Raw genomic sequence first — 27,451 nt, 5'->3', positions numbered from 1 at the left:
GCTGTGAATTGGTTGTTCCTGGTTGTTGTTTTACATGTGCACTTCTAAATAACATTGTAAGTTCATTGATTAGATATACTGCAGTGTAAATTAAATTTTACTCATATTTTCGTCAGCATTATGAAGATTATGAAATATTTGGGGATTTGGAGGAGCTAATTGTTATAACATGCAAGTTTTTCTTTCTTTTTGCTCCGAACAAAAAAACAAACAAACACTTAACTACAGCACTTAAGACATTTGACAAAATCACACACACAAATGGAAAAAAAAAAGATATTAAAAATGACAAGGCGCTTGACGTCACGTAGCTTCTCACGCGAGAAGGGGGGCGACGAAAGTGTCGCGCTTCTTATCACACGTCTTTGGTCACGGCAAGGTACGCGACGATTGACACGATGATTGCTTAGTTTGCAAATCAAATGCATAAACCACACCCCATACACACACACCTTGTACTCTCTGATGTTCGCTCTGCTCGGCGCCCCTGTGGATTGAAAAACGCGCTGAATCCATGCAGACTCAGATAAGGGGATGAGCCGGAACTTGATGCAGCTTGCCACCGTCTCAAATGAGATTTTAAAGGGGACTGAAGCGATCACTAATTAATTAATCAAATAATTTTTAGGGGGGCTGGGCATAAGTTTAGGGGGGCTTCAGGGCCTAGCGACGCCCCTGCCGGTAACCTTTGTCATAGTGTCATAGAACTGGTAAATTTTGTCTTTGTCATCTAGAAATAAAAGGCATCATGCCAGCTATATGGACGTTTCTAAGCGTTTATCTCGTCCTCCGGTAAAAATGTTGTTGCAAACGTAGCCGCGTGTGTGTCGCTGTGTTTGACAGGTGCTTGTGTGGGTGCCGTCCCATGTAAACTGCGTTAGAAAGCTTGTGCTGTAGGGAAGTGAGTGCGTTTGGGTCGCTGTTGGTCGCTATTTCACTATCTATCTGTCTGTCTATCTATCTTTATACTGTATCTAGTCTATCTATCTATCTATATATACACTGTTAATTATTTGACTGTAAATTTACAATAAATTGCAGGTTAATAATTGCATGACTTTCACAGTAAGTTACTGTAACATTTTTACAGTAAATTATTGTGAAATGACAGCTGTATACTGTGACTTCACAGTAATTCTGACATCGCATTACTGTGATTTAGCGGTAAGCTGCTGTAGAATTAATGTATTTAACTGTGAAATTACAGTTGGTGTCTATGTATTACTGTAATTTAACAGTAAGCAGCTGTAGAATTCATGTATTTAACTGTGAAATTAGTGTCTATTATTGTAATTTAGCAGCAAGCAGATGTAGAATTAATGTATTTAACTGTGAAATTAGTCTATCTATTACTGTAATTTAGCAGTAAGCAGCTGTAGAGTTACTGTACATAACTGTGAATGTCTATCTATTACTGTGATTTAGCATAAATGATAGACCAAACAAAACTGATAAAAACAGTGACATAACTTTTATTTTTTAGAAGTAAAATACAATTTAATTACATGAATAAAACACTGGGCAACAGGGATTGACACTGGGTAACAGGAATGTGTGTCAAAAGAGAAAGAAGGAGACAGAGAAGAGAGAGTGAGGGAGAGAGATGTAAGAAAAGACAAAAAGGTGGGAATAGAGAGGGTCGCAGGTATCTCGCTCCTTCCCTCGCAGCTGGCACCTGCATAGTGTGGGTTCTATCCACTATATACAAAAGATAAGAAAGACAAAAAGTTTAAGTTACTCTGTGGTGGACTGACTCCCTGTAAGTATGGTGCTCGCATTGTAACACTAATCCTAAAATGTCTACAATTTAAGTAATTTCAACTATTAAAAAAAATGTGAATAGTACTCTCAATTAATATTAAATCAACAAACCAGGACTCTAATCACTCCTGTTACTTTTACCCAGTCCTATTATTTTTCAAAGGTTAGTTCACCCAAAAATGAAAATTCTGTCAGTAATTACAGAGCACAAATTAAGATATTTTTGATGAAATCTGAGAGCTGGATCACTCCTCCATCGGCTTCTAAGGGTTTGAAACTTGCTGGCCCAGAAAAATGTATTAAAGACATCTTTAATATAGTCCAAGTGACTCCAGTAGCTCAATCTTAAGTTTATAAAGCGACGAGAATACTTTGTGTGAAAAAAAAAAAAAAAAAAAAAACTTTATTCCACAATTCATTTCCTTCTCTGTGGGCCTTGAGTTTTTTCATGTAGTAAAACAGCGTAGCGCTTCTGTGTTATACGTCACACGTAGGCTCACTATTGGCCGACGCTGGTCATGTGTGTGATGCATGTGACGTATAACACAGAAGCGCTACGCTGTTATACTACATGAATTCACCCGAGGCCCAGAGAGAAGGAAATGAATAGTGGAATAAAGTCATTATTTTTGGGGGGGTTTTGCGCACAAAAAGTATTCTCGTTGCTTGGTAAACGTAAGATTGAGCCACTGTAGTCACTTGGACTATATTAATGATGTTTTTAATACATTTTCTGGGCCAGCAAGTTTCAATCCCTTAGAAGCCTATGGAGGAGTGAGACAGCTCTCAGATTTAATCAAAAATATTTTAATTTGTGTTCCGAAGATGAGAGAAGGTCTTACGGGGTTGGAACAACATGAGGGTGAGTAATTACTGACAGAATTTTCATTTTTGGGTGAACTAACCCTTTAAGCAAAAATTGCATGCTAAATTGCATAGTAATTCAACACAGTAGCAAGTAATGTAAATTTACACTTAAAACTATTGTAAAGTACTGTAAATTTCACGTTTTTTAGACGTCAAGGCATGTTAAAATCAAATAAACGTAAAAACAATTAATTTTACACATTTATTTTGCAGTCTGTCTAAACTCTACATTGAATCAGGAGACACTATAGAACACATTAAAGGGATAGTTCACCCCAAAAATCTTTGGAACACAAATTAAGATATTTTAAGAAATCCGAGAGCTTTCTGTATCCTCCATGGACAGCAATTATTTTACTTTCAAGGCCCGGAAAGATTGTTAAAATAGTCCATATGTATACAGTGGTTCAACCTTAATGTTATGAAGCGACGAGAATACTTTTACTGCGCAGAAACAAAACAAAACAAAATAGAATACCGACTTTATTCAACATTTTTCCTTTCTGTGCCAGTATCCGATGCTGTTCACGTGATGTGTTCTCGATCATGCATGTGATTGCATTGGGCACAAAAAGTATTCTCGTCGCATCATAACATTGAGGTTGAACCACTGTAGTCACATGGACTATTTTAACGATGGTTTTACTACCTTTCTCGGACTTGAAAATGGTTATAACATAGTAGTCTATAGGTGGGATCAGAAAGCTCTCATATTGCTTAAAATTTTCTTAATTTGTGTAGAACAAAATTCTTGTGTTTGGAACATCGTGAGGGGATGTAATTAATGACAGATTTTTCAATTTTGGGTGAACTAACCCTTTAATAGCTTCAGTAAACTTCTTACTGCATAACTACATCTAGCTTAAAGGAACACGCCGACTTTTTGGGACTTTAGCTTATTCACCGTATCCCCCAGAGTTAGATAAGTCCATACATACCCTTCTCATCTCCTTGAGTGCCTCTGTTTGACGCACCCACCGCTAGCCTAGCTTAGCACAAAGACTGGAGGTAAACAGCTCCAGCTAGCATACTGCTCTCAATAAGTGACAAAATAACGCCAACATTTTCCTATTTACATGTTGTGATTTGTATAGTCACAGTGTGTACAAATAACAAGGTCATATGAGACACAACCATCTTCTAACTGTATACATACTGGGAACTATATTCTCAGAAGGCGAAGCACTGCTACTTCTTTGGAGTGATTTACTCCAATTCTGAGCAAACTCTCTGCTCCTCACCACAGGGCTTCTCAGGTGCTGTGAGAAAATCACACAATATACAAATCACAACATGTAAATAGGAAAATGTTGGCGTTATTTTGTCACTTATTGGGAGCAGTATGCTAGCTGGAGCCGTTTACCTCCAGTCTTTGTGCTAAGCTAGGCTAGCGGTGGGTGCCTCAGACAGACTTACGGCAAGCACGGAGATGAGAAGGGTATGTATAGACTTGTCACAAAAAGTCAGCATGTTCCTTTAACACAGATACTGTGTTTCATTAGTCCGTTCTTAAATTGGAACACAGCTTACATTAGATTGACATCCATTCGAAGTCAATGAGCTTCCTGATAAGAGTGCAGACTTGCTGGTTCATGTGACCTCTCTGCCTCTTAGATTTTGTGCCCGTCTCTGGGTTGATGCCCAAGAAGCACCTACAAACAAAAAGACAGAAGAAACCTGTTAGTTTAATTCGTGTGATGAAAAAGGTGTCAGTTCCCAGTCACCACCTTCAGTGGGTCACTGCTTTTGCAGTACAGAGTCAAATTAAAGTTAGCTCAGTTTAAACAAAGGTGTAATTCAGGTGTAAGTACTGCAATTCAGAAAAAAAAATGCATGGAACTGAACTGAAAAACATTTCCATCACAAACACAGTCAAGAATAGACCTTCACCAAAGTAGAGGTGTGTGATTTACCTAGGCAAAGCATTGGCACACAACAATTTACATAATTTACATGTTCCGTTTGCAGAGGATGGAGTAAGAGCCTGTTGCCTGTCCATCTACCTATGGCTGTTTCTACTTGTACTCTTCCTCCTAGAATTATTAACCGTTCACAGATGATGTGATAAACATTTCATTTCTTATATCTTTTCCACAATAAAGCACCCAGTTTTCTAGTTGTTTCTGACTTTTTTAAGCTTTGTCTCTGGTCTAATCTGGTCTGGTCTCCAGCACAGACACACAAATTAAGGCCCCGTCCACACTACTGCGTTTTCGTTTAGAAACGGAGAATTAAAACGAATATCTCCGTCCACACCAGCGTTTTAGCTGCGTATAATGCTGTGTTCACACCAAACGCGAATAGAGCGTCTGGCGCGAATGATTTCAATGTTAAGTCAATGCAAAGGCGCGTTTACGCGCGTCTGGAGGTCTCGCGGCGCGAATGGGGCGTTAAGCGCGGCGCGGAAGACGCGAATTGATATGGGGTGTGGTTTATGCATTTGATTTGCAAACTAAGCAATCATCGTGTCAATCGTCACGTACCTTGCCGTGACCAAAGACGTGTGATAAGAAGCGCGACACTTTCGTCGCCCCCCTTCTCGCGTGAGAAGCTACGTGACGTCAAGCGCCTTGTCATTTTTAATATCTTTTTTTTTTCCATTTGTGTGTGTGATTTTGTCAAATGTCTTAAGTGCTGTAGTTAAGTGTTTGTTTGTTTTTTTGTTCGGAGCAAAAAGAAAGAAAAACTTGCATGTTATAACAATTAGCTCCTCCAAATCCCCAAATATTTCATAATCTTCATAATGCTGACGAAAATATGAGTAAAATTTAATTTACACTGCAGTATATCTAATCAATGAACTTACAATGTTATTTAGAAGTGCACATGTAAAACAACAACCAGGAACAACCAATTCACAGCTTTCTTGTAAGCATCATATATAACTAATGGCACCAAGATAAGGACAGTATAAACCAAAAAAACAACATTTGTATAGGTTTAAGTGTTTTGTCCACCAGAAAACATAAATTGAAAAATGGCTTAATGCATTAATAGTTAAATCCAAAGGCCAAATTTGAAATTAACAATGGACCATGGGCCAGGAGTAAACACTTCAATCATGTAATGTTTTAATAATTTTGTAGTTTAGAAATTATAAAATTATAAAATATAAATTATAAAATTCATATATACATTCTCCAAAGTCTCATTCATAAAACACAAACACATCAAATAGTTAACTCTATTGTCACAGTGTGAACTCAAATAACACACAATTATCCATAAGCAAGCATTCAGTAGCATCTCAGGAAATTATGAACAGGAGCACAGGTGACTGCTTTAAAAATGCATCCTAGCACTGGAGAGAGAGCTGAAAGAATCACACAGTGTAGTGCAGTATAGTAACAGTACTTTATTACAATTACAGTGTTTTGATTTTATCTCACTAGTGTGCACTGAGCAGGGAGGTTGTCTGCACTGTAAATTATAATGAGTAAACCTTATTTAAAAAAAAGCATGCAAACCGATTGCCTTGAAAAAAACAAGTGAAATAAGAATAGTAATTTGTACTAACAAAGGTTTATTTATAAGTGTTGTAAACTTGTAACTCAGAATTACTATTTTCAACAACTAAATTAAGTACATTATACTATGTACGTATTTCAAACAACTAATTTAAATTTAGCTAAATCAAGAAACATTTCCTGCAACTTGGAATTTCTAAGTTGTATTTACTTGAACAGAAATCTAGTTGACCAATTGCCTTTAATGTTCTATTCTTCACACACATTACCCTAAATCAAATGTAGTGACAGTTCAAAGTTAAAGATGATATATTTTTTTCAATGTAGTTTTAACTCGTATTACAAAAATTTTGAAACAAAGCAAAAACAATCTGCTTTTAGTTATGTTAAACAATGGAGGTAGCAGTACAATGATTTTAAATACGGCAATGAGTTGGCCACACAAGTTGCCAATGTTTTTTTTTCTGTCCCAAGTCAAGCATCATATTGTAGGTGTTCTTCACAGTATCAGGGTAACCCACATGTAGCAGTGATGCAAACGTAGCACATGGTGGTCGGGAAGCAAATGTTGGAGGCAGACCCTGGAGACTATTCTTTGCAGTACTACCCTGAACAATGATGGCAGAAGACACTGGGTCAAGATTTGGAGAAGTACTTCATCGTCAGTGATAGTCAGCAAGCCAACAGATACTAGTGCCCAGACTGCATCAGCATCAGACACCTGTATAAAACCAAATAAAAACAATATTAGCATGGAAATGTGGATGATCAGTTTTCAGTGTTTTCTGTCTTGCCTACACTGCCATAACATTGGGTTAGTTCACCCAAAATTTATATTCACATCATCATTTACTCACCCATGACTTTTAGTTATTTTCAGAACACAAATAAAGACATTTTCAGTTAAATAAATTTCTGTCCTTTAACTGAATGTCTATTTACCCAAAATTTTAGACACGTGATCATATAGCAATTATGTCTCTTTCGAAGATTTGAGCCTCTTTTCCAATGTCAGGCCAAACCATTCTTAATTCTCAATGCTTAACCATTCCATTCTGTGCTAATATGGATATGGTTTAATTTTTCACTGTTGGGCTGTCAACAGAGCTCTTTTGAATGCAACATAAATGTGTCAGTCGTTGCCTTAGTAATGCAATAGTTAAGATATCGAACCTGATGTAAATAGCACCCACGTTACGAAAGATTAAATATTACTTTTGATTTTAATATTACCTAGTTTACTTAACTCAAATAGCATGTTGCCCAGCTGCAGAGAAACTGGTGGCTAGGCAAAAACAAACGACCAACCCTGAGCAGTGACTACCATCTAGGCTTTCTACAGCACGTTCAGTGTGTTCAGATAAGAGTTCTGGATCAAGAACAGTTCATCAGACCATGCCTAACAGAGTTCAAGTGGAAATATAACTGAAATTGCTCCTTACAATTCATTGAACAGTTTGGCCCAAAAAGTAGATTAATTGGCTCCATTCATATGGATTGATTTGATGGTTTCTTGGGTGTCAGAGATTTGGGATAAATATCTTCATTCGTGTCATGAAGATGCACAGTTTTTTATGGAATAGATTGACAGGAGGGAGATTAAATGGCACATTTTTCATTTTTGATTGAACTAGGTATGTAATCAACATTAATATTTATAAATGTATCTCAGTAATATACCAGCAAATACACAGGCATGTTTTCTAAAATGGTGTCACTAACTATGGGAACTTACCAAGGCGGGTTAGTTGTAGAAGTATCCGGGGGGATCATGAATTAAAACAGGTAGGCATCAGATGGGTGTGTAGTTCTGTCAAATCTGCATTTTTAATTAGTTTAAAAAGAAAAACTAAGTTTAAGAAATGTAAAAATTACAATAGAAACATGTTTTTCAAAGTGTCAATAAAGAAGTCATTGAAGTCAATAAGCGCTGTTTATTTTAAATATTATTAATAAATATAATAAAACTATTAAACATTTAAGGTAGCATCATACATTTTATGGGTTCTAGGATGTGAAGTATACTCTTAGATATGTGAAAAGAAACACAGTTACAAATACGGAAATACGGTTACAGGTATTCTTGAACTGCAATAAATTATTTGAAATTGCAAATAAAGCATAGCACATGATTGAGTCAAAAACTGCTCTACTGCTGTTGAAATATCTCACCTTTATTATACTGAGACCGGTGATCACAAGACCGCTGCTCAGAGAAGACAGCTGACACAAGCTTTTTTCCTAAATATGAAAAATAATTCTTCATATAAAATCAAGTTCCACTAATGTTGTGAATTGTAGAACAAGAACACATTCATTTCTTGATATTTGCATTTTTTACAATAGAAATACATTTTCTATACATCTCTATTTGAGGCATCAGTAATAAAACCAATTCAAAAGCAGCATTTCTTCTGTTACAGTACTCGGTGTTTTTAAAACAGCAAATAAATAATTACTGCAAAACAACTAGCTCATTCAGTTTAAACCTTATGTCTGATCACGTAATGACTATGATTGCATTAAAATGATGAAAATACATTTGTAAACTGAAAAATGACTTTAACCTACAAAGTGGCCAAAGCCTCACAGTGTTATAAAATTATAGAGGAAATTTTGCAAAAGATTACTGTTAACAATTAATAAATGGCACATATTCTTGCATGTTCTTGAATTGTTCCTCAGAATTTACATGCTTTAATTTTTAACTAGTAAAACATTTTTCAATTTGAGAAATGAAATAAAAAAAAGTCTTTAAAAGTTTTTACATTTACCCAAATGTGCCACAAGTTGTGTATTTCTATAGTTTTTGTTCTAATAGCAGAATAGCAAAGATCGTTACCTGTTACGTTAGCTGACACTGGTGCTGACAAGGAGCTAATGTTAGTCAGTTCAAATTAGCAGCACACAGAAAGATACAACCACACACTATTTTTTTTTTTACTTACCTTATTATTATTGTGTAGAAGTAATCAATCATTCTTTGTCCAGAGGTGAAATGTAAACAGTCTTTTTACTTCTCAGTTTCAGCAAATTCGGCGCAGCTTCAAAACTTTGCTTGCTGCGCATGCGCACCGTCCTTATTTCTTCTTCTGTTGTTTTGTTCCTGTTGCACATTAGCGCACTGCTGCCTCTCACTGGTGAATTAATGTAATCGGTTTTGTTGTAGCTACTTGAATATTTTAAGAAAGAATTACTCATTGCAGCATGTTGTTTTATTTGCCTTAAAATTAGCAAATTTTGTAACTTAATAAAACCTAGTAAGTATAACAACTAAGTAAAGATAACTTATTATATTTAAGGAAGCTAAACTATTGTAGTGTGTGTATTTGTACTGTAGGTTTTGTCATCTGAGGCCAAAGTTTGATATTGATAGATCATGTAAGGGTTTTTGACTGGAGAATTTGATTTTGACATAGAAGTTCGCACAAGTTTGTGGCCTAATTGTTAGAGACTTGGACTACTTACAAGAAGGTATCCGGTTCAAGTCTCGGTGCTGGCAGGAGTTGTAGGTGGGAGTGAGTGAATGAACAGCGCTCTCTTCCACCCTCAATACCCATGGACTGAACTCAATACCCTGGCACTGAACCCCCAGTTGCTCCCCAGCGCTGGATCTGTAGCTGCCCACTGCTCCGGGTGTGTGTTCACTTCTCACTGCTGTGTGTGTGCACTTGGATGGGTTAAATGCAGAGCACCAGCTCCAAGGATGGGTTACTTGGTAAATGTCAGGACTTTCACTTTCAAATAGGCCTTGTCCATATAATTTGGCTCTCTCTAGTGGACAAAATGTATATCACAGCTTTTAGTCTCAGGTTATGTCAGCACGTGATAATAAAATAAACTGCATTACATATTTTTTTTTTTTTTTTTGCGCTCATTATAAATCACTTTTCAAGCAATATCACCTAAAAATCCATTTTAAATCATGTAAGTCTAATCAGTGACTAACATGGAGTGTCCAAATGTATTCACAGTTACAGCTTAAATAAAATAATACAATAGTAATATAGGCTAATTTTAATCTGAGCACATATGAACTTACTGGTAATAGTTCATACAACACGTCTCTAAAGAAAAAACGATCACTATACATTAGACCTCATTTCTGAAAACGAAATAATTGTATGATCAGCAGATGATTATTATTTTACAGTTAAGGTTTTTTTTTATGTCTTAAAGCTGCTTATTACAACAGAAGTTTCTTGTAGTCTACTCTACATGTTCAAATTAATAGCCTATATATTGATAATTAATTAATACGTTTATATATGCCTATTTGAACATTTTTGAAACTGTTTTGACACATTTTCATTTTCAATTATTATATCTATTAAAATAAGTCGGTACTATATAGTAGCCTTCTTTTGTGTTGATGTCTACTGAAGCCTTATGATCACACATCACAGGGAGTCTGTCATAGCAAGTCAGTTCCGGACATATATGCAAAAAACTTCTATGTACAAACAATAAACGTCTTTTTTTTTACGCTTTTTATGATTCATTTAGTGAGATAATTCGTTCAGTAACTGCACATGAATCAATTATATTTTCCTCTTCAATATTTTCAGCACGAAATAAATATTACTATTTTAATGAATGTTGAAAAAATCAGGGCTGAGTTTCCCAAAAGCCTAAAGAACATTTAAGGTAGCATCATACATTTGCCTAAGAAGTTCGTAAAAACGATCATACTGATCTTAATATCACAGTCTGTTTCCCAAAAGCATCGTAATTTAAGTAGCACTTGAAAATCATTGTAGATCTACGGGTGCTCTGGAGTAGCCTAATCGTTAAGCCCTAAGTGCATCGTAAGAAGACAGATTTATGCGGTCACATGCAGGACAGTCGGCAGTTTACACCTTTAACTTGATTCAAGCGAAATGTGATTATATTTACCTTTACATTTATTCATTTAGCAGACGCTTTCATCCAAAGCGACTTACAAACGAGGACAGTGGAAGCAATCAAAAACAACAAAAGAGCAATGATATATAAGTGCTATAATAAGTCTCAGTTAGGTTAACACAGTACACGTAGCATGGGATTTTAACTAATATAATAAATAAAAAGAAGTGTTAGAGGTAGTGTTAGAGGTCTTTATATCTTTATACATACATACAGATATAATTGCATAATACATGAAAAGATATAAGATGAAAGAGATGGATTTTAAGCCGATTCTTGAAGATGGCTAAGGACTCAGCTGCTCGGATTGAGTTGGGGAGTTCATCCCACCAGAAGGGAACATTTAATTTAAAAGTCCGTAAAAGTGACTTTGTGCTTCTTTGGGATGAACAATCAAGCAACGTTCACTTGCAGAACACAAGCTTCTAGAGGGCATATAAATCTGAAGTAACAAACTTAGGTAAATGGGTGCAGAGCCAGTGGTAGTTTTGTAAGCAAACATCAATGCCTTGAATTTCATGCCAGCAGCTATTGGTACCCAGTGCAAATTGATAAACAGCGGTGTGACGTGTGTTCTTTTCGGCTCATTAAAAATGATCATTATAAGGATTTGATTGTGCTTTATTGTACACATTATGACTCGTTTTCTTTATTTTTTTTTATACATTTATAAATGATTTAATTAAAAGAAATACACATCTAAAAAATTGAAATACACATCTAAATTAAATGACTGAAAATAATAATTAAAAGAAACGAATAAAATAAATAATGTGGGAAATGCTTCAAAGACTGGGTGGGGGGGTATGTCAACGACTTGCTGAAGTTCAGAAAACCAATAACGTCTCTCTCTCTCTATACTGTATATAAAGAACATTATATATATAATATAATATTGTACTGTAGATATTAGAATTAATTAAAATTATTATATCCAAGTTGTCTGTCTGGAACGCAGCATTAGTTTAACATCAATAAGCAATCGTGTACTACTGTTACGAGCCATTCTAAAGTGAGATTTCAGCACTTGACAAACGGACAGCGACTCCTAAGTAGCACTTAAAGCACGGCTACTTGCGATTGCTTTACGTGCATAGTTGGGAAATTCACGTGAAACAATAACGAACGATCGTAAAATTACTCGTAGAAAACGCTCTTAAGCGCTAAGATCAATCGTTAACGGGAAACCCGGCCCAGAACAGTTTAATGCAAACGAATGTCTCATGAATCGATCAGAGTTAGTTAAAAAAAAAGTTAAAAGAAAGATGGATGCCATAGACTTTTTTTTTACTTCACAATATAACAGTTTTTGTTTTCGATTTGAATTATTTCGTTTTAAAATAATAATTTAAAACATAAAAAGCATTCTATAGATATATTTATCATGTTGGAGAAGCGTTCCTGCTATAAAGACCAAGAAGACAGAAATCGCATCCTGTTTGTTTTCCTTATTTTACAAAAGCATAAGGTTTTGTTGATATTGTGAGTGCACACATGTACAAGTAGACCTTTTGGAGTTCCGAATGATGCATACTCTTACCTTTATGAGCAAAAATGACGGCGCATTTTTAAATTTTTACTGTCATAAAAAAAAAAAAAAATGCAAGCTGGCTCCTCCATGTCCTGCAAAGCGCTCACTCTCCGCACAAATATGCGCCTAACAGTGCTCATTTACCTAAGTTAAATGTTTAAAGTAATACTGTGAAATGCATGAAGTGTAGGCCTATTATGTCTGTTTATTTTAGGTAAGTCTTGTTGGTTTGAGAAGGCTAAATTGATCAAACATGCTCAACTTACTGTCTGAACGAGCTGCAGCTTGCTCGTTCCTTTAAAAATCAAAAACTTGAATTTACCAAACCCAAAATTTTCCAAACATATTTCAAAATTAACTTAAAGAAACAAATAGAAATGACAACTTTTCTATTAAAAATCAAAAGTGAACTATTTTAATAGATGTGTAATAGGGAAGAGAGAGAGAAAAAAAGTCACTGTATCCAGTCGACTTGGGCAAAGAATTCACACAAGCTGTTGGACAAAGGCCGGGCCCATGAAGGGCTCTCTATTCGTTCCCTTGTTTTAATTAGAAGTTCTCCCCCAGCTATGTCCCAAAACTGCCAGGGCTCATATGCACCTGCATATCCTGGACCCAGACTATTCCACTGAGGAGACAGATGTGTACTTTAGGTGCTGTTATCATTACCTTAAAGCCTTCCTTAGGGCAAAATAGGACAAAGCCAAATTATTATTAATGTACTTATTCACACGTACGTCATCCATGCGTACGTTATCCAGACGCTTATCCACGCGTACGTTATCCAGACGCTTATGCACGCGTACGTTATCCAGACGCTTATGCACACGTACGTTATCCAGACGCTTATCCAGACGCTTATCAACGCGTACGTTATCCAGACGCAAAGTAAAAAAAATCCTTTCTTTGCTACGCCGCCGCCACGCCGCCGCGCAGTTTGAGCGCAGCTCCAACACGTGACCGTGACGTCTGACGTCTCATATCTTACGTCTGACGCCTGAATACTATGGGATTTTGCCCAGACGGCTGGCGAGCGTATACACGTTAGTTCTCCTCTCAGTTTGCTTAGTGAGTAGCAGAACTTGCACAAGATACACCTCATATGTGTGTGTGTGTGTGCGTGTGCGTGTGCGCGTGTGTGTGTGCGTGCGTGTGTGCGTGTGGTGTGTGTGTTCTCGCATCCAATACCAGTAGCTACGTCTTCGCTGCGTTCACTTTCAGCCATTATCACAGATGTGTGACAGATTTTTTTTTTCTTCCAACAAAAATGAAGCGATTAACACCCATGAAAACATACTTTAGAAAACGATCATGATTTATTTTAATTTACTTTTTGAAATTGAAAACATATTATTGTGTATTTCGGCATTACATTATGCAGCCATGCAAAATAAATTATTAATGACACACATCATTGTCTGAAAGTACTAAATGGCACAGAGAGAGAAACATCATGTGGAGTTATTTTGTTTTCTATTATTAAACATAATTTTGTATTAAGTAATAATTAATCATTAGTGTATCATGATACATATATTAGAGTAAGAGTAGGCTAAAGGGATCTGTGATTTTTTTTTTTTTTTAAGTAATTGATTTATAGAAGTGGCAAATTGATAATGATGTTATTTTTAATAAATATAAATAAATATAGAACAGATTAAACATATTGCCAATAGACAATTACATTACATGTTTTGTCTATATTCTTAATGAATATTAGCTGGTTAGTTAAATGATTTGAAATGAAATAAATGTTCAGGGGCTGACTTGATGTATAACCAACCGTATTGTTGATTATAAAGGCTAAAAAGCTAAAAATTAATAATAATAATAATAATAATAAAAATAAAATATAATAATTTATATTTCATTGTAGATGGATATACAACATTTTTTTTGTTGTGCGGGAGTAGGTCTGCAAATGAGCAACAGTCAGGTGAGAATAGAACAGACAGCCTCACACACACACAGACAATACCACTGTGTTCCCAAGATTCATTGCAGTCATTGAACCCTTATGTTGTTTTAATTTTCTGCCAATTTCCACGTACATTTCATAAGAAAAAGCAGTGGTATCATCAAAGGATAAACATGAATGTCATAATACTGAATCAGGAAGTCTTTATTGTAAAAAATAAAAATAAAAATAAAAAAATAAAATCTACATTCCCAATTCAAAATTTTCCAGTGACTGGTCACATGTAAAAAACTGTATTAGTTTTTTTTTTACAGTGTTATATATTGCTCAGTCAGTACTCCTACTCCCATATATGAAATACAGGGAATACAATGGAATAGTGGATTGCAATAAGGTTAGTAGTATACAACCCTACCCTAATAGTAAAATAATATTTTTTAATCATACCCTTATTGGGGGCTGAGCCCCCCTAAAATCAAAATCTAAGAATCGCCCCTGGTTACCGGTACTTCTCTGAACTAACGTCATGATCACTGCAGAAAACATTGATTTTACACTCGGTGCTATTCAATGACAGTAAAAAATAAATAAATAAAATTATATATATATATATATATATATATATATATATAGTGTGTGTGTGTGTCGTTATTGTGCACTGCTGCTCGTACACTAGCTCCAGTGCTCATAGAGTCTGGGAACATGACGTCAGCAACGCAATGCATTCTGGGACTTTAGGACACGGACGCTGCTGTATGTATTGTATTGTATTGATAATAGGCTGTTTTGTTTGCTCTCTACAGCTAAAAAATAAGTTACAATGGTAAAACTTTGTTGTGTAATTAACTGCCATACTCGTACTCATGACCGGCATGGAAAAACAATTTGAATGGAGTGCGACTTTTCAGCTTTCCCGCTGGAAAACCACACCTTGATCTCAGGTCTCCGAGTTAACAAAGCGGCGTCACATTGTGTAATTAACTGCCATACTCGTACTCATGACCGGCATGGAAAAATAATTTGAATGGAGTGCGACTTTTCAGCTTTCCCGCTGGAAAACCGCACCTTGATCTCAGGTCTCCGAGTTAACAAAGCGGCGTCACATAGCTTGGTTAGCAGCAGTAAGAAGGAAAAGAAGGATTGTCCCTTTGGTCTGATATATACACACGTATGTATGTGCATTTATATATATATATATATAAATAAACAGAAATGTACGTTATATAAACAACTTTTTTTTGGATGTGATTAATCGTTTTGACAGACTTAACGTTACATGAAATGTTACCTATGCATGAACCACATCTCCAGCATTATCAGTGTTATGCATATTGCATACCACCTGTTACAGTAATAAACGGCAAAATTGATCAATTCTGTATCTCTTTATTTGTGCATCAGAACACACTGAGGTTAATTTGTACAGCTTACAATAACGCATATTAAAAAGTAAAGGGGCCGTGTAACTCGCTCGTTGACGTGGAAAATGTGTAGGTTCTGCACCCATCCATTTGTAAATTGCAGGTGAGACTCGAGAGATTTATCACTTTTAAACTGATCAGAGGTGTACGCTCTGACACTACAAACAAGGTAAGAAAAGACATTGGTTACGAGCGGCAGCTCTTTAAGATCATCCGACCACTCTTTGTGTTCATGCAGATTGAGTTCGTTGATTGTCTTGATTTTTTTCTAAATACCGCACATTTGCTTCCTTGTTGAGTTTTTCTTTATATGTAATCTTACACTTGATCTGTATGTCATGTCACTTTCACTTTTACTGATAAGCGTGTCCTCAAAAACGGCCGTGACTACCCAGAATGCAATTCGCAGTGACGTAGTTTTCCAAGCTCTATTGCTGCGATGCTAAATGATAGCAACTCACCAGGACACTTCACCAACTCTCCACTTAATCTCCTCGGACCATGCATAGGCTATGACGGACATCAGTTCTTGGCAATTCCTCATTTGCCCTCTCACGGCTGGCTCGATCGAAATTAAACAGCTGCGGGCCATCATACATGTTTGCTCTCGGCACCTCTTCCTCATCCCACTCAGTCGCTATAGTTCTGATGCTGCGTTCCACGCAGGTTTTTGAGCTCGTAATCACTATTTCATACCACTACTTTCGACTTTGTACCATTCCAGGCAAGTTACGCCAAACTTTCTGAGTGCAAGGAATTGTAACTAGATTATTTATTTTATTGCAACGTTGAATTGACCTAAAATCGTTTTTTCAACGTGTACTACTTGCATAAACACTACATCCGCAGGCAGTATTATTCGTATGGGCTGTCATCGTTGTTTCGCGTGCTGTGTGACCTCGGAACTCGGAGTGCATCGATCTAGTATGAGACACGAGTTCACAGGTGGGAAGTCACGGATTTGATTGCCGTTCCAGTGCACTTTCACGGGTTACGGGTTGCCTGGAATGCTGCATCATACTAGAGTGAGGCTAACTTTCCTCGACTTCTCCCCAACATGACGTCATCACCGAGTTGCGTAAAAAAAAACATTAATACCAAAAACTTAAAAAATAGGTCATTTTTGAGACATTTTTAAAATGATATACATATCTTGAGTGATTTATGTACCCTTTAATCGGAAGTGGTGTTTAACCTGCAACATGGCCTTTTTTTTTCACAGCAGTTTTTCACCGCACATTTTCATGTATATTTACCACTAATATTGTTGTCTGCTATATGTTAAGTTACTTTTCCCCCATTTCCTAAATCTAGTTTTGCATGTAGATGTGGCGAGTGGGGCGGGGCCGAGAGGCGTGGGAACGAGGAGTGAGGCCAGGTGTAGTGATTGGAGATGAGCTGCACCTGCGCCCCACTGCCGGTCTTGAGTCCCACGTAGGAGACGATAGGATATAAAACTGGAGCGACTATAGTGAAGGACGAGAGAGGACCAGGCCTGGGACATTATTTTATGTGTTTGCTTTTTATTTGCGCGCACCAGTCGTCCGCGAGGGACTGGTGCATTGTATTGTGTTTATTTTGAATATTAAAATTATGTTTTGATTGTGCGCCGGTTCCCGCCTCCTTCTTCCCGATGAATAAGGAGATTTGTATATCGTTACAGTGGTGCCGAAACCCGGGAGAAGGAGGGACGCGCTGCTGAAGATCCCTCGCCGCTGTGGTGAATCCGTGGTGCCCTCGAGCTGGCGAAGTATGTGCCGCCATGGACGCTTGAGGCGGTGGGCTGGAGCGAGTTGCCGGGGACGGGCGAGCTCGCTGCCGGCCGCCCACGATATGGAGGGGCGGCTGCCGTCCGTGAGGGAGCGGAGGAGTCGGCGCCGTTCGCCAGGGGGCCGGAGCCTGCCGCCTCTGTGATGGAATCCTGAGGGGCAGGGAACGGGGGACTCCTGCCGCTGCCCAAAATCGGAGGAGCTGTCGCCGTCCATCGGGCGGCGGAGGAGTGTCGTGCCGTCCGCCGAGGGCCGTCCAGTGCCACCGCCAGGCACCAAGGAGGAGATCACCCAGCTGGTGGAAGGGCCGAGCAGCAGTGCATCTGGGAACCGGAATTTTTTTTATTTTTATTTTTTCCTCTCTCCCCTCTCTCGTCCCTGTCGCTCCTCCTTCCGTCTCCTTTTCTCTCGCCTCGTCTGTCCTACCCCCAGGTTCCTGCAGGTCCCCGTGAGCGGTCCCCCCCCGGAGGGAAGAGGGGGGGGGTGTAGAGCGCAGTCTCGAGGGTACCCCCCGGCCTGCGAGGGGCGATGTGGGTATGTGGCGAGTGTGGCGGGGCCGAGAGGCGTGGGAACGAGGCGTGAGGCCAGGTGTAGTAATTGGAGATGAGCTGCACCTGTGCCCCACCGCCGGTCTTGAGTCCCACGTAGGAGACGGAAGGATATAAAACTGGAGCGACTATAGTGAAGGACGAGAGAGGACCAGGCCTGGGACATTATTTTATGTGTTTGCTTTTTATTTGCGCGCACCAGTCGTCCGTGAGGGGCTGGTGCGCTGTATTGTGTTTTTTTTTTAATATTAAAATTATGTTTTGATTGTGCGCCGGTTCCCGCCTCCTTCTTCCCGATGAATATGGAGATTTGTATATCGTTACAGTAGCAAATCAGTTATTCTCAAATTTTAAGTTCCTCTTCAGGAACTCAACCTGCATCGGAAAACGCATTATTATGTCATAGGCAGGTGATGTTAGAGACCAGGAAGCTTAAAAGCACGTGCGGATATGTGTGTGTCAGTCGCTATCTGTTTGTGAGTCTTATTTAGTGTTGGTTGTCCACTGATATACTCCATTATATCAAAGCTTCTGTCAAGAGAAGGCTTTTTGGTCTAAAACAGGCAGCGTTTAGGCTGTGTGTTTTCCCTGCCCACGAAAGAAAATTATATTGGGGTAGGGACACACTCAGTTTGTGTGCTGTCTGCTTGAGAGTAAAGCAAGCAGAATCAGCTCTCGAGTGAGTTGACGCCCGTGATGCAAGCGTTTGTTACTGCTTTGCTTCACTCTCAGAAGGCTGTCTTTGAGGAGGGAGCCTTCACTTGCGTTTCTCGCAGTGCCGGTCCTGCTTTCGCCGAGGCAGAGTGGTGGCTGTGCTTGCGGGTTTCATTTCTGGATCTGGTGGAAGGAATGTAGACGGGTATTTCCCTATCTTCTTCCTCAACAGCCAGATCCGGCGCCCGCTCTTGGGGTTTCGGAAGTCCGCGCTGCGGCCCTTCCCCCCAAGGAGAGGGCGCAACGTTCCGTCTGTCTTTCTCTGAGGAGATTGACATAGAGGGTGTCGATGAACATCAGTTGCACAAGCATCAGTTACACAAGCAATTATATAGTACAAGCATATTATGCCTAATATTATAACGAGCAACATTAATGAAGAGCGTAGCTCGCACAGTCGGCTCTTGGAAAAAATAAGGGGGCTGATTGTGCTTCTCTGCTCTTGCGGGGCACGCTCCGAGTGTGTCCGGGCTTTTAATCTTGCGATTCTGGTCCTGCTGCTGCTGAGGCACAGCGGCGACTAAGATAGTGGGGACTGCAGATGATCTGGTGGACGGGTTGGAGATGGTTTTTCCTATCTCCACCGGCATTCCCTAGATCTAGAGCTCGTTTTCGAGGCTCGGAAGGCCACGCTGAGGTTTCTTCCCCCTCTGAGTGTGAACTCACTGCTGCAGCTATTTATCTCAGAAGAGACTGATATTGTTTGTGTGACCAAATGGCTCGCGCGCTGCCAAAGCCACACGTTTATTTCATAATTCATTTTTTGATGTGTATCTTACCACACCAGAAAGTGTTTACTATTTTAGATGTTTGGGTTAATTTAATAATGAGGAATTAAATGAGCCATTTATCTGACTATGAGAAGTTAGATATATCATTTTTTATTTTTGATATGAATCTTACCATGCCATACCATGTATACTTGTCTGGTCATTTAGCTGCATTTAATTCTGAGGAATTAAATTAAATATTTATTCCTAATATATGTGAAATTAGATATACAGGAGCTCTTGGGATAAAAAGTAAGAGTGCATGTTTACCTTTCTTCCTCTGAGAAGGTTGAGGCGGTCAGGAGACCAGAGGGCATTTTGTTTGAATGTATGTCAGCTGAGGAGAGGCATTTCAGAGAAAACTGCTTATAATTTAATGAATCAAAAATCGGTTTGATTCATACAATCCATGTATTACACTAAACAATATATTAAGATCGAACAATTTTTTTAGTTTACACCGAAAAAAAATACAAAAGTTTTATAAGAGAACTCACAGACTTTTTGCGACAGGTGAGATACAGCTTACGGCATTTCTCATTCATTCCTATTCGGTTGTTAACATAGACAGTAAAAGAAATGGACACAGCGACCCCATTGGAACTCAATTGAGACAAATGAAGCCCAGTTTTAGCATTTTTTAGCACTTCCGTTTCTGACGCGCAGACTCAAACGAAGCTTGACGACGTCAGCAACCTGTCTGACAGATGTAAATCTTCTAAGTAGCTGTGTGTGCAAACTGCCATCGTTAATCTTGCAGAGACGGCGAGCTTGAGCGGGGAGTTCTTTGTCATGAGTGAGCAGGAGTAAGTATTCTGATTAATTATTTTGTATAGTATTTTAAAATGTAACGCCAGTACGCCATATTAAGTTAATTGCCTGCGAGCTTCTCCACCTGTCTGTACGGTAATGCGACAGAGAGCCGAGTGGTTATGACGCAATCGTTAGCCTATTTTTTACAAAAACTGTTTATACGGGGCCATAATGTAACATAGAAGGTAATGGAGCCCTTTATACATTGTCGTGTATCTTTAGAAATAAATAATGGACAAACAGAGTCTTTAAACGCCTCAGATGTAAAGTTATTCGCTGTCAAAGTGACGCCAAAATGAATGGGAGTCAATGGGAATGCTAACGCAAGTGAAGTTCTGCTAAAAGATGGCAGCCCCCACCCGACTTCAACTTCCGGTCGAGTTCCTTGCCCCTTGGTTGTTAAGTGATGACGTAAGAAGCGCTGCTTCCGGGTCCAAGCCTCAACTCGCTTCACTTGAGAATACTACCCCAGCAGCCTTTTATGAGCACTGTTTATTCATATTAATCATTTAAGCTAAACTCTTTCAAACTTACGGTATACACTACAGTCTCCATGCTCACAGCATCCCAAACACAAATAATTTATATATATATATATATATATATATATATATATATATATATATATATATATATATATATATATATATATATATCTTTTTATATATGTTTTATATTTTGTATATTATTTTATATAAAATAATTTTATATAATTTTATATTATGGGATACCATACTTGGCAAATGTCATGACTTTCACTTTCACTCACTTTCTATAGTAGTAAAGAGAAAGATTAAATGGGTTACTTGATTTAATGCACCTGCCCTATTAAAGAGTGTCAAAACTGTATTCATTGTTTGCATTTCATTATGAATTTTGAAAGTTTTTTAAAATGTCTTTGTTTATTAAAAACGTAACAAAGCACAAAGCTTTTTGCGATTACTGGATGGCAAGTGCGGTTCAAATAAAGAAGTTAATGCATTAACAGACAGATCTTGTTAAGAAGAAGCCATATTATTAATGATTATAAACAAGAATTGTTAACTATATTGCCAATATCCACACAGCTGACAGCTTTACCTGTTGTAGTTTATTCAAGTTGTGCAGAAAATAGATGTTGCTTTTCCTCACTTTCACTTCACACGTCTCTATCATTTTGATTTTGATCTCGCTGCACAACTGAGCTGCGTTTATCACCTTCACAAAAGTCATAGCATTGTGTTTTTGTTTTAAAATGTCAAATTATGCGATCTAATTTAGATTTTTTTTTAAACTGCTCATGCTGCATGTAATTAGCATTTTTGTTTGGACTGTGATTTAAATGCAGTGGTTGCTTCTAATTTTGAATGTTTTTGTTTTTTGTCTTATTTATTTGATTAGATTTGGGGTTTGTTTTAACATTTGAATTTAGTTTTGTTATTTGACATATTTCTGTTTCACAAAGAAATGTGCTGCATTTTTTGTATCCAAGCAATACTAAAAGGACACATTTTTATTTAAAATTTGGCTAAAATCTAATTTTGTTTAAAAAGAATTGTAAAATCACTATCGTGAGCCGAGAGAACTGTTACATCCCTAGTGCTTAAATATGGCTTGTTACTTTTACACAGCTCTGTATTTCATCTTGAAAAGAAAACACCCAATTGCAACCTTCTTCCAAACCAGCTGTCCCTCCAAAGTGTGTGCCCTTGAGCAATTACACTGTGATGATCTCCACGACTGTGCCAGAAATGTCTTTCCCCTACCCCTGGTTTTAGTATTTAAACATCATCGGCTGTGGGATAGGCCTCTTCTCTAGCCCTTGCCCTCTCTTCCTCCCTAACTCCCTTTGTCCCTAATGCTGGCTGGATGATGCATGAGATGGATCTGGAGAGAAAGGTCATGTCCACGGGAGAGTGTGCGAGCTTTAAAAGAAAAAAGAGAGAATGTTTGAGCAGCAGCATGTGATTTTATCAGAGTGGCTCTGAGGTGCGGGCAGCTGATGGAGTGATTAATAAGGGTCCATCGGTAACCCCCCGCACTGTCTTTGACTGTGTGAGTGTCATAATTCCTTCCTCAGCGTAATTCATCACCGCCACACTACAGACAACACATTCCCTTTCTAGACCCAAAAATCCCCAACTGAACCAAGCCCTGGAGTCCGACCCATAACCCCAATGCCCTGAAAATAACATCCTCGGCTCTACTACTAAAATGAAACATGGTTAATAACCTCTGAAACCATCCTGTTCCCAGAACCCCCCAACACTGCACATTTTGGTCTTGTCCACTAATAGTTTTTTGTTTTTTGGCCTCCATGTGACGCATGTTTTACCAATAGATATCCATGTTTATACTGGTATTGTGCATGTTATCTGCTATGCACTTTCACATATTGCTATAGATGTGTTACTTTGTGCACTCTTCATATCACAGTTCTGCAAAGATGAAAAAGCAAATTTACTCGCAATCGCTATTTGCGTTTTAGATCAGACATACAATTGTGAGTATGTGTGACCTGGATGTGTCAGTGAATGGTGAGTTATTTTTGTAAGTAACATAATCCTGTCATGAAAACGTCTCATGTCTGTTCCTTGTGTACCATCTGCAGTGAGCCTTTTTTTTAAAAGACTTTGCACATGTGCAGAATGCTAATTTAACATTATCAGATGTTTCAGTGTGGATGAGACACTTTTGCAAAACGCTTGGAAATGCTAGTGTGGACGGAGAGTATTTTAAAAGGAAAACGCTGTATTCAAATCTATCTGGATTAATGTAGACATAGCCTTTGAATGTGTCCTTTGTCTGAGACACCTGTTTCATGTTATGGAGTCTCTACTAATGAGCTCTTGACCTGAATCAGGTGTGTTTGATTAGGGAGACATTAAAAATGTGCACCACTCTCCGCTGCTCTAAAACAGTCAAATCTGGAGAGAATGGTTCCAAATCAAGTGTGACTGAAACTCTATTTTGGCAGTTTCAGTGTACTTTTATTATTATTATTAATATTATTATTTTTAATTGGCAGTAGTAGTATTTTATTATTCATAAACTGTAATATTTATTTACATTTTTGAGAGAATATTCATTAATATTTTTAGATATTTATTTTAAATTCATTTTCAATTTAGTTTGTTTTAAAAAAAGTCTGTTTTTGTCAGTTTTTTTATATTTCTATTTAACTTTTGTTTAATGTAATAGTAATTTTAGTACTTATACTTTATTTCATTTAATTGGCAAGACAACATTTGTAATCTAACATTTATATTTGGCTTTATTTCATTTAACAAAAGCCATTTTTAATAGTTTTAGTAAACAATAATAACTATGGGTAGTTTTGCATCACCATCTACTGAGAGATTGTGAGGCACAGCTGGAATCTCGTATAGAAATTATGTAATTATTTATTCAAAACAGAAGCACTAGAGCATGACTACTGCACATATTCTGATATTTTAGTAACTTTCTCTGAGAACCTGATCTCCAGTGTTAGAGTACCTCCTCCATATCTATATATATATAATACACACACACACACACACACACACACACACACACACACACACACATATATATATATATATATATATATATATGTGTGTGTGTGTGTGTGTGTGTGTGTGTATATGTTTCAGTTTTGGCAATTTAACTTATTTAATATCAGTTATGTGAAATGAAGTGAATAAAAAACATTCCTATATTTCATTCAACTTTCACTGGGAACCTGATCTCCAGCGTTACCTGAGCACCTCCCTAATGCCAACTGAATTCATAGTCAAGCCTCTAATGTAAACACTAGCATTTATTTAAGCCTATAAATTCCACTCAATAACAACAGATTTCAGTTCTCCCACAAGTTACCTGAGACTGAGAGGAAATGCTTGTTTTTTTTTTCTTATAGCCTTAAAAGTTTCCTCAAACATACCTTCGAAAGTCTGCATTCTGGTCAGGCTCTCACAAGAGTGGGAGGTAGATATAATTCACAGTGGCACGAGGTGGTAAATAGGCTAGCAAACACTGCCAGTGGTTTCCATGGTGCTTCAGAGCAACATTTCAAAAGACTCTGTGTGTTTTTTTTTAAATATGAATCATGATTCTAAAGCTTACTTCTGTTTTTTGCAGGGTCCTGGCTTGATTTCCTTCTCTCAGTAGCAATTTGAATAACCCAAGCCAGGCTAATTAACAGGGGAAATTAAATTATTGATGAGTATTAAAGAATTGTTCACACCAAATGCTCCTCACACAACTTGGTTTACCGTAATAGAAATGACAACTCTGCCAAGAAGTCTCCACAGCCCCTGAAGACCACCTAAGAAAATTAATTTTACTCTTCTGATTTAGTGTATCAAATGTCTTTTTTTATTTTTTTTATTCTGAGGAGTGTATGGAACAATGCTCTATTGCGCGGGTGTTATGGGCATTGAGTGGCATTTGTGCCCCATCTACACACCATCATTGTCCTTTTCCCTTTTGCTGTCTATTTACCTTTAGCATTGCATTCCACACACGTTCCTGATCAGACCGCTTGCCTTCAAGGGTGTCCATGGTGTCTGCCATTAGAGCCAGCAGCTGCCGGGAGGAGATAAAGATTATCACAGCTCAGTTCACACAAACGTCATAACTTTTCTAAACACTGCACCTTAAAAGCTAATTAAAAAATCATTTGTTGGCGGCTGATTTTTATAAGTCATCCCTCATATAATGAGCACTTCCTTCTTGTTCCCCTTTGGGTGGTGGAGAGGGGGAGGTGCGGTGTTGCGTTTTTACAAGACTGGTGGTTAGAAATTGAAACAATGTGGACAAATTGAGGAACAATTCTCGTCCATCACAGGGCACGGCAGATGGGAATGAACGCGCTGCACGCTGAGACCCATTTAGCTGAGAGAAGGAAAAAAGTGAAAGTGTAAAAAAAAAAAGGGGAAGGGGAGGTTAAATAGGGAAAGAGACAGTAAGAAACAGATAAAGAGACAAGGAAGAAGGTATAGCACACACCATCTTCACATACTTGCACTCTATACTCTTATTTTTATTCATGAATATAAAGACATACCATTTCCTGAAGCAGCAAGTGGCAATGAACCTGTTTTGTCCACCAAGATGACAAAAAAGGTCTTTTAAAGCTACAGTATATACTTCCATCTTATTTATATAGAGTGTCTGTCAATGAACAGAGATGTGTGCTTCTCTATTGTATATTTCTATTTAGGTACTTTAGTCTTTGTAATTTGTCAGAATGATTCTTGGTGGTATTGTATTGCGCCCATACAAACATCATGCTAATTGAACACCCTGTGGCTCTCTATTCATGGCAGATTTGGTCGCGATCTCACATACATCACGCTCTATTGAGCTGGGCTAATCTCACCACTGTGGAGCGATAATCTAGTAAAAAGGCAATTATGGTGCTACAGTATTGTATGCCAGAATGAGATTTATGCCACCTCCTCCTTCTATTCTTTATTTCTTCTTACTCATTTTCTCTGTTCTTTTCCGTCACTTCTATATCTGCAAGCACAATAGCAGTTGTCTTCTTTGTCGGCGCTATTTTCAATTTCAGTCCCATATATATTCACAACAGAGCTGTGTTTAATTGGTGTGCATAATTCAGGACTTTATTAAAAGAAGCTGACCCGGTTCTGCTCTTGTGGTGTGATGTTACTTGATCGCTCCCTCAAAACTGTGCATCAAGACTCTCTCGTGGTAAGACCAAAGGGGGTCTATAACTTTAACCTGAGGAAAGCTTACTGCTTTTCTGTTAAAATCGCTATAAAACCAGATATATTTATGCCTTTTTAGCATAAAAATAAAATAGAAAAACAAAAAATATCAATCTTTCGTTCGTTATCTGGCTCGGCTCGGAGTTCATCTTTAGTTCTCTCATCACAGCAGTTCAGTCAGTGTACTGTTTGACTAAATGAATTACTCCGGGATATTGGTTTGTTTGAACTCAGAAGGAGTGTCAGTCACATTAAAAAAGTTAACAGCTTAAGTCATTTGTGAATTAATGCTTATTAGAGACGTGGAACGTTTCAAACGATTCAGTTCGATTTGGTGAACTGGTTCAAGAAGATCTGGTTACATCGAATGATTCGTTCGCAAACCGGATATCACAAATGGCTTTGTTTTGAACTCTCTCACAACAGACACGGAAGAGAAGACAATGCTGAATAAAGTCATAGTTTTTGCTATTTTTGGACCAAAATGTATTTTCGATGATTCAAAAAATTCTAACCGACCCTCTGATGTCACATGGACTACTTTGATGATGTTTTTCTTACCTTTCTGGACATGGATAGTATACTGAACCCACACTTTCAGTGGAGGGACAGAAAGCTCTCAGACTATATCTAAAATATCTTAAACTGTTCTGAAGATGAACGGAGGTCTTACGGGTTTGGAACGACCTAAGGGTGAGTCATTAATGACATAATTTTAATTTTTTTGGGTGAACTATCCCTTTAAGAACTCAAATTCAGGACTGACAACCGTATTCTGCCGCTGTGTTAACATGGCCTTAACTAAATCTGTTAAGTTTAAAGTCCCCATGATATCAAAATTGAAGTTATTTTTATTGTATTTATTTATTTTTTCTGCTGGCCATAAGGTTATCTATAAGCCAGTGTGCTCCAAAACAATTACAAAATGTGCATTAAGAATATATAAGCATTCAAATCTTACAGTCTCTAACTTCTGAAAATAAGAATCATTGATTTCAATGAAATCATCCTGCACTTCAGCTTCTCATCAAACTTTCTGTCCAAAATCATATGGTCTCTAGAATCTGAATTATCCCGCACCCTACACTATAAATAGACGCTGAAGCAGATGCTGAAAATGGTCACTTGTTCATGGAGTTAGTTTTTTCTGGATGGTGAATGGCACGTAGTGCACTATATAGGGGATAGGGAATGATTCACATGGTGTAAATATGCATTCCTTTGGCTCAGAAGAAGTCTGCTTTTGCGTTTTCACTAAAAATATACCTGCA

The 27,451-nt window shown here is 37.8% G+C and overlaps 2 long non-coding RNA genes across 2 annotated transcripts; both read right to left on the bottom strand.

Annotated features, from left to right (window-relative positions):
* Nucleotides 1-1,454: 1,454 nt before the first annotated feature.
* On the bottom strand, nt 1,455-4,620 carry LOC113055016 (uncharacterized). The gene is made up of 2 exons (XR_003277472.1): nt 4,159-4,620; nt 1,455-1,698 (listed from the first exon to the last, which is right to left on the bottom strand). It is a non-coding gene; the product is annotated as an uncharacterized LOC113055016 (long non-coding RNA).
* A 1,766-nt stretch (nt 4,621-6,386) lies between these two features.
* On the bottom strand, nt 6,387-9,176 carry LOC113055015 (uncharacterized). The gene is made up of 4 exons (XR_003277471.1): nt 9,044-9,176; nt 8,268-8,336; nt 7,831-7,914; nt 6,387-6,816 (listed from the first exon to the last, which is right to left on the bottom strand). It is a non-coding gene; the product is annotated as an uncharacterized LOC113055015 (long non-coding RNA).
* Nucleotides 9,177-27,451: the final 18,275 nt, after the last annotated feature.

The sequence above is a fragment of the Carassius auratus genome, chromosome 36, assembly GCF_003368295.1.
Source record: "Carassius auratus strain Wakin chromosome 36, ASM336829v1, whole genome shotgun sequence".
Classification (NCBI taxonomy): domain Eukaryota; kingdom Metazoa; phylum Chordata; class Actinopteri; order Cypriniformes; family Cyprinidae; genus Carassius; species Carassius auratus.
The sequence above is the reverse complement of the archived record's forward strand: the minus strand, read 5'-3'. Positions and strand labels throughout refer to the sequence as shown.